This window comes from Lutra lutra, chromosome 8 (assembly GCF_902655055.1).
Source record: "Lutra lutra chromosome 8, mLutLut1.2, whole genome shotgun sequence".
NCBI classification, from domain to species: domain Eukaryota; kingdom Metazoa; phylum Chordata; class Mammalia; order Carnivora; family Mustelidae; genus Lutra; species Lutra lutra.
The window spans coordinates 1,915,650-1,922,242 of record NC_062285.1 but is presented as its reverse complement, the minus strand read 5'-3'; the positions used below and the strand labels follow the sequence as shown (position 1 = coordinate 1,922,242).

At 40.8% G+C, this 6,593-nt stretch overlaps 1 non-coding gene across 1 annotated transcript; it reads right to left on the bottom strand.

The window, feature by feature from the left end:
• Nucleotides 1-5,809: 5,809 nt before the first annotated feature.
• Nucleotides 5,810-5,916, bottom strand: LOC125108064 (U6 spliceosomal RNA). The gene has a single exon (XR_007129754.1). It is a non-coding gene; the product is annotated as a U6 spliceosomal RNA (small nuclear RNA).
• Between the last annotated feature and the right edge of the window lie 677 nt (nt 5,917-6,593).

Genomic DNA, 6,593 nt, shown 5'->3' with positions numbered 1-6,593 from the left:
ACTTAACTGGAACGTGGGGTGAGATGGCCGGCACCTGGCAGCTTGGCTTGGAGCCGGCATGGGAGGCAGGCAGGGCCAGGGCCCAGAGGACCGGCCCGGAGAAGGGGCACATGCTGACTCTGTGAGCCTCCCGACCTCCATACTCACCTACAAAATAGGATCTGAGTCAAGGATTTTGTGAGGATTGAACGAGGGACTTTTGAAACATGTGTGTCCACCTACCACAAGGTAACTGTCCGATATGTTCGCTTTATATAAAACATCTCTAAAACAGCATCACAAAAGTCGATACGTATTTTACCTTTACAGATATGAAGATAATGACTCAGGAGCTAAGGCCATTTTCAAGGTCACGCAAGAAGATGACAGCGGGCATTCACCCAGGCGTTGGCACCTCCAAAGCCTGACTCTCCACACCTTATGGCTGCTTTTGACCTTGCCCAGATTCTACCCTCGAATGTCTGTATAAGTTGGAAAGTTCCAAACTTTGGGGATAGTGATAACACAGCACACAGCTCCCATCATAAAAAAAAGAACACTTTTACTCTGATTTTCTCCTGCTACACAGAATAACATTTTTTTCCTCCACAATTACAATTTTAAAAGTGACTGTGTGTGGGAGAATAATTTGAAAGATAATATCAACGTCAGGAAGTTCAAACATAGCAATTATGCATGCAGTACTTTTTAAGAAACTCTCTGAACATGAGAATAATATTGGCAGCAAATCTATCTCCCTGACATTGCTTTGTAAGTGTTGGAAGTTGCCCTGTACGGTAGCCTCTAGTAGAGGACAGCCCTGTTTTTGTAAGTGCGAATATCTGAGTGGTCAGATGGGCGAGCCCGGGATCCCAGTGCTCTGCTCAGCCCCATCCTTGGACGTGGAGCTTCTACAAGCACCCTTGGGAGTGAGCATGTCACATGCAAAGTTAGCCACCTTGCCTAGCTACCACGATCCTGGTATTTCCCAGGGCTGATAAGCCATTATCGCAGCCTTTAATTAATTAATACATGTTGTTCTGGTCAAGGGACTTCATTTTTAAAATTCCCCCCCAGTGAAGGAATATTAAGTCCCTTCAAGGTCATGCTGACAATTCATGTGACAATTACGTCCAAATGCAGGCAGCAGCTTGGCAAAAACAGCAGGATAGCTGTGGCCAGGCTATATGGGAGGATATACCAAGCTGGCCCTCGCTTCCGGGTACAATGAAGCCATGGGCTAATTTCTACAAAGTCGCCTCTCAAAACCCCATTTTAAAAATATTTTCCATGACAAGACCAGGAAACAACATCAGGACTTCAAACGATGTCCCTTTTCACCATAAACAAGCAATTATCTTCTGTGATTTTTTCCAAACATGAGATAAAAATATCCGGATAATCAAAATGTTCAAGAGCCCCAAGCCGACGACCCCACCTCTTTTTTCCAGATCATGTGTCGTCGAAAGAAGTTTCCTACTGGAGTTTTCAGTTGGCAATCATTGCACAGTGTACTGGTTGGCATTGACTTAGAATCGTACATCACATCTGTGGTCATTAAGAACCTCATTACCCCATTGTTTCAGTTGCTAAGTTGAGTTACATAAAACACTTAGAAAAAACATGTTAAGAGGCATGTTCTTAAATGAATTTTTAATCTTCATTGTATTTTAGTCTCGATTTATTGCAAAAAGTGGTGACATTTTCAGATTTTTAAATTTACCAGTGAGTAGTTGGCCGACAGATACAAAATCCCATCCTTGAAAGTCTTGCAAAGACTGGAATTTATTTTTTTTTTTAACTTTTCACCAGTTGAGCTATTGTGAACGCTGCCTTCTTTATTACCATTTTTGCTTAAGTGGCCAGATCTGTATGCTTTTCATGATTAAATTCGATTTGTGAGCAGAGCCTGCCTTCTTAGTGTAGCTGTTACTAACAGCTGCAAGTGGGACAATGTAGGAGTGAAAATACCCCAGCAGTGGCCTGAGGCGGGTCTGTACCAACCAACACTCAGAAGCCACCACACCTGCTTTCCATCCATCCTTACTAACAAGCCCAAAGCAAAGACGCAAGTGGTAGAAAACAAACTAACCATTACCAGCTGGTACTTGTAGATGTCAAAACAAAGGAACGTCATGGGGGGGGCACCTGAATTCTATAACTTGCAAATGTGTGTGCTGAGAGTCTAGAACTTTCCTCATTCCGTGATGTTGGGACCGAGAGGCTTGTATTCTCAACACGCAACAGGCGACCACGGTTTCTGAAGGGAGAGACGCAGAATTTATAAAAGCAAGTTGAACAGTCAAAATAAATACTTTTCATGTTTCAGGAACTTTGTGTGTCTCTGATCCAGTCTCTATAGATAAATGAGTTTCCATGTCTCATCTTTGATTAGGGTTTGGAACAGGCCAATTTGCTTTGGAAGAGCTGCGAACAGTGGCACCCATTGTCTCCCTAGCTGTGAGGGCCGGTGTTCATTATCTGAGGGAACAATGACATGCGGAAGTGACAGAGCTGCGTTAAAAATGCTCACAGCCGTATCTGCTGCTCACATTTCAATATTTTCTCAGTTGAGACAGTCCTTCAGAGGGAGAGACAGGAAGGCACGGTATCGACTGGTCTTATTTTGCGGCTCGCAAACTGGTTTGCTTGCCAGGGCAACGGACATTCTTTGAAATAAGGTGTTTTGCTCAACAAAACATGCTCAATAATATCACAGGTTCTATTGAAGAAATAGCATGAAGCCAGGGGAAGAAACAGCGGAGGGTTAAATAAGACCAGACTGATTAATTACAAACTTGTGATTCTTTACAGATTTGATTCCATAAAATAGAAATCTTCCAGAAATAGTTTCGTTGGATTCTGTGATTCTCTTAGATGGACGGGGGTACTTCAGTTCATTCTTCATTCTGTTCCAGAAGGGAAGGATCGGTGATGATAGAAACTGTGTGTGCACGTGCATCTGTGTGTGTGTGCATCTCCGTGGGGTGTGTGAGTGTGCACGAGTGTGCATGTGAACATGTGTGTGTGCACGTCTGTGTGCAGGCACCCATAATTGCATAGTTGCTCATGAAAAACAAGAAAAATGCTTCTGTTCTAGAAGTCTTTAAAACCCTAGTGTCCAGACTCGATTACAGCCGCTCATAAACAAATGACTAAAATTAGTTTTCACAAATCCATTTTCACAGGAAAAGTGAAGAGGAAACAGTATTTAGAAAGTTTTAAAAAAAAGTAAAGGAAGTGTTCATGGGGAAAATCAGGAAAGTTAAAGACCTTGGGACTAAGAGGAACCGAATATTTCTATTTTTACTTCATGGCTTCATGTTGAAGGGCTGTCTCTTCTGGGAAGCCTTCCAGGATTACTGCCTTTGAAAGAGCAAACTCCTCACTCACCACGATTTCTTTATATTCCTTCCTCCCCATCGTCACTTTCTGGCTGCAGACAATTGTTTTTGTTTTGTTTTGTTCTGTTTTCAGACGGTTGGTGGTGAGTCTTGCCCCCCAAGAAGACAACTAGGAGATGCATCCTTTTCATCACTGTGTCTCTAGACTCAGGAGAGCCTGAAACATACTAACTCAATGAAATGAGGAAGAGTAACTGGCACGAGCCCAAAAATCCTTCTACAGATTCATATCTACAAACGAATGAGCCTCGTTTTCCACATGTGAACAAAGAAAGCATGGAAACTTCCTTTTTCTGCTAAAAATACTTCTTTCACTTATAAATGCTGTAAATCTCACACCAATTATTTTTGGTACTTGTCATTGATCAAGGATTAAATTGAAAGCATGGATTCACCAGGGTTCCCCATTACTTTTAGGGGAAAGCAACTTCATCATTTTGGTGGTGGCTTTGCAATGAGAATTTGCATGTCCTTGTTAAAACCCAAAACACATGGAGACCAGCTTGGAGAAATTCCATGAGCAGACGAGAGTTTAGTCACATGAAGTTTAATTTCGCTTATTTTGCAAGACTAACTTGACCTGGGTCATCCGTCGTTCATGCCACTGGAAATCATAAGCAAAACTGAAGTTGTTTCCCAAGGCAGGTCTAAGGTAACCACCAACCGACTCCCTGTCATTTAAGAGCACTCTTACATTGTGACCTGTCACCGTGAAGACACCATTTCTGTCTGCTCTGCACCTAAGCTGTGCGTGACCATGTATACCCCCGAGCCCCGTTCCAGGTGTGGCTGCAGAGCTCCCCGTTCTCCAGCTGCCTGTGTGGGGTGTGCACCGCAAACCCGCACGGATTAGCCCCACAGTGAGGCACTGGTGTTCCTTCTGTCTTTGCTGGACTTCTGCACCTTTTTAAGCTACTTTCAATTATTGCTTTTTCCTTAAATCTGAACATGCAATTACTACCATTTATACCATTTCAAAAATAGAGAATTAAGCACACTAAGTCCATTATTTTTTAGAAGAATGAGTCATTGGTAATCAGGATGCCATGACAGAAAGTATGTACAGGAATTTTACCAAAGAACTCTTAATTTTGCTACATTATACTATAGCTAGAAAGAATTTGGTCTGTTCCTCTATTTTGTTTCCATAACATTTGACTTAACTAACCATCTAAAACCCTTTTGAAACTGAGATCATTAAGGAATCAATATTTAATGCTGAAAAGTAGTACAATTGTTAAGTTGACTTGAACATTGTAATTAAATCCCTTAAAGAATTTATTCTTTAATAAAATATAATAAAGTGATGATGATGATGATATAAGCTAACAGCATGTGTTGGGTCTCTTCCACACACTACCTTTTCTTCATGCTTGTTATATGCCTGTATTTACATAGGAGGCTCTGTCCCTGGGTGTGTCCGTGTCTGTCTCTGTGTGTATATCACTGTGTGTGTGCACATGATCTGAGACTATCTGCTAAGGTTAAATCTTAAAGTCATGGGTTCTAAGGAATCTGGCTTAATAAGGACTCCCAGAAGGCAACATTATAGAATGTTGGTTTATATTCTCCTCTACAACATTTATGGTACTCATTACTGTTCTTGGAATTTAGTTTTGAAAACTGAATTTGGCGAGGATCTCCCAATCTTGCCTAATTGGATACTCCTGGTCTCCTGAATAAGCCATCCTTTCCCCAACTGATCAGAAATACTACTTTATCCTGGGGTCATCTCTGGATTATTCTAGATTATTATAATCATCATCTCTGGATTATTTTGTATCATGATACAATCCATCATGCCACACAAGGTACAACACATTCTCACTATGTCATTATTCTCCTCCTGAAACAGGACAGAAACCTACAAATAAGAAGAAACAGAAACAAGCTGGAAAGGAAAAGGAGGAAGGGGAAGAGGGCCTGCATTTCTTGAGAATTTATTCTCAGCCAGAATTTTTGCTGAGTGAAACACAACTCCACAAAGTTAAGGTCTTTTCTCCATCCTCACCGGGACCAGCCACTGAATTACAATCATTTTTTCTTCCCCCGTGGAAGATCAGTATGTGGTAGGTGGCTGTGGTAGAGTAAGTTTTAGGTTTCTAGCGAGAATGCCTGAGTTCGAATATGGCCTTCCCCCCTTTCCTTACGTAGAGTTTCAGTGAGGCCCGGACAAGATGTCTTATATGTGTGCATAAGAGCAAGAAATTTCCATATGGGAATGGGTAGCCATGCATTTTTCGCTTTAAAGATGACCAAATATGTGTATTACATTCCCATTTTAAACGTCACTGAGATTAATATATTTCTTTTTAATTTTGTGAACATACTAATGAGTTGAACACATCAAGTTTAAATGCTGCACATGAGCTGGGCCCCAGTGACTCTTTTATTTATTTATTTATTTATTTATTTATTTATTTATTAAAAATATGGAACGCTTCACGGATTTGCGTGTCATCCTTGCACAGGGGCTGTGCTAATCTTCTCTGCATTGTTCCACTTTTAGTGTATGTGCTGCCAAAGCAAGCGCCCCCGTGACTCTTGATGGGGTGCTCGACTGGGTTCCATCTGGGGAGAGAGAGGTCATGTGGAATGAGATTAAACCAAGCTGAGCAAACCGGGTCCCATGGTAGAACTCCCTTTCCCAATGCATTTGAGCAGGTAGTTAAAAGCTTCAGGATTTGGGAGAGGAATAGCCAGGAAGAGCTATCATCACTCTGTAATGCACCATAAATGCTAAAAATAGAAACCTTAATTCAAAACGTGAGTTCAAATTTAGATGTAAATACATTCTATAATATAAAATAATCCTATCACACATCTGACATATATTACTCCGTCTAAATTATTTATATTTTGCTCACAAACAGTCCATATTCATAAATATCATGTTTGGATTGATTTATTTTTGTCTTTATACACAGTCTGTTCTCCGAGCTCCAGGCTTTTAATTAATCTGGATTTCGGGTATAAATTCTTTGTGCCTTGATTAATACCAAACAGGCTTTATTTAATTAAAGAGACAGACTGGTGAAAGACATTTTAATCAAAAATTTCATATGCATACAGTACATCTGTATTTAATACTTGCAAAGGAAAAAAACCTGATTTATTGTATTTATTTTTTAAATGTTTTGAATAAAGCAATAGTTCCTGTGATGAATGCCTTTGTGTACCAACTTCGTCTTGAAGCTGTCGGCACCAAGG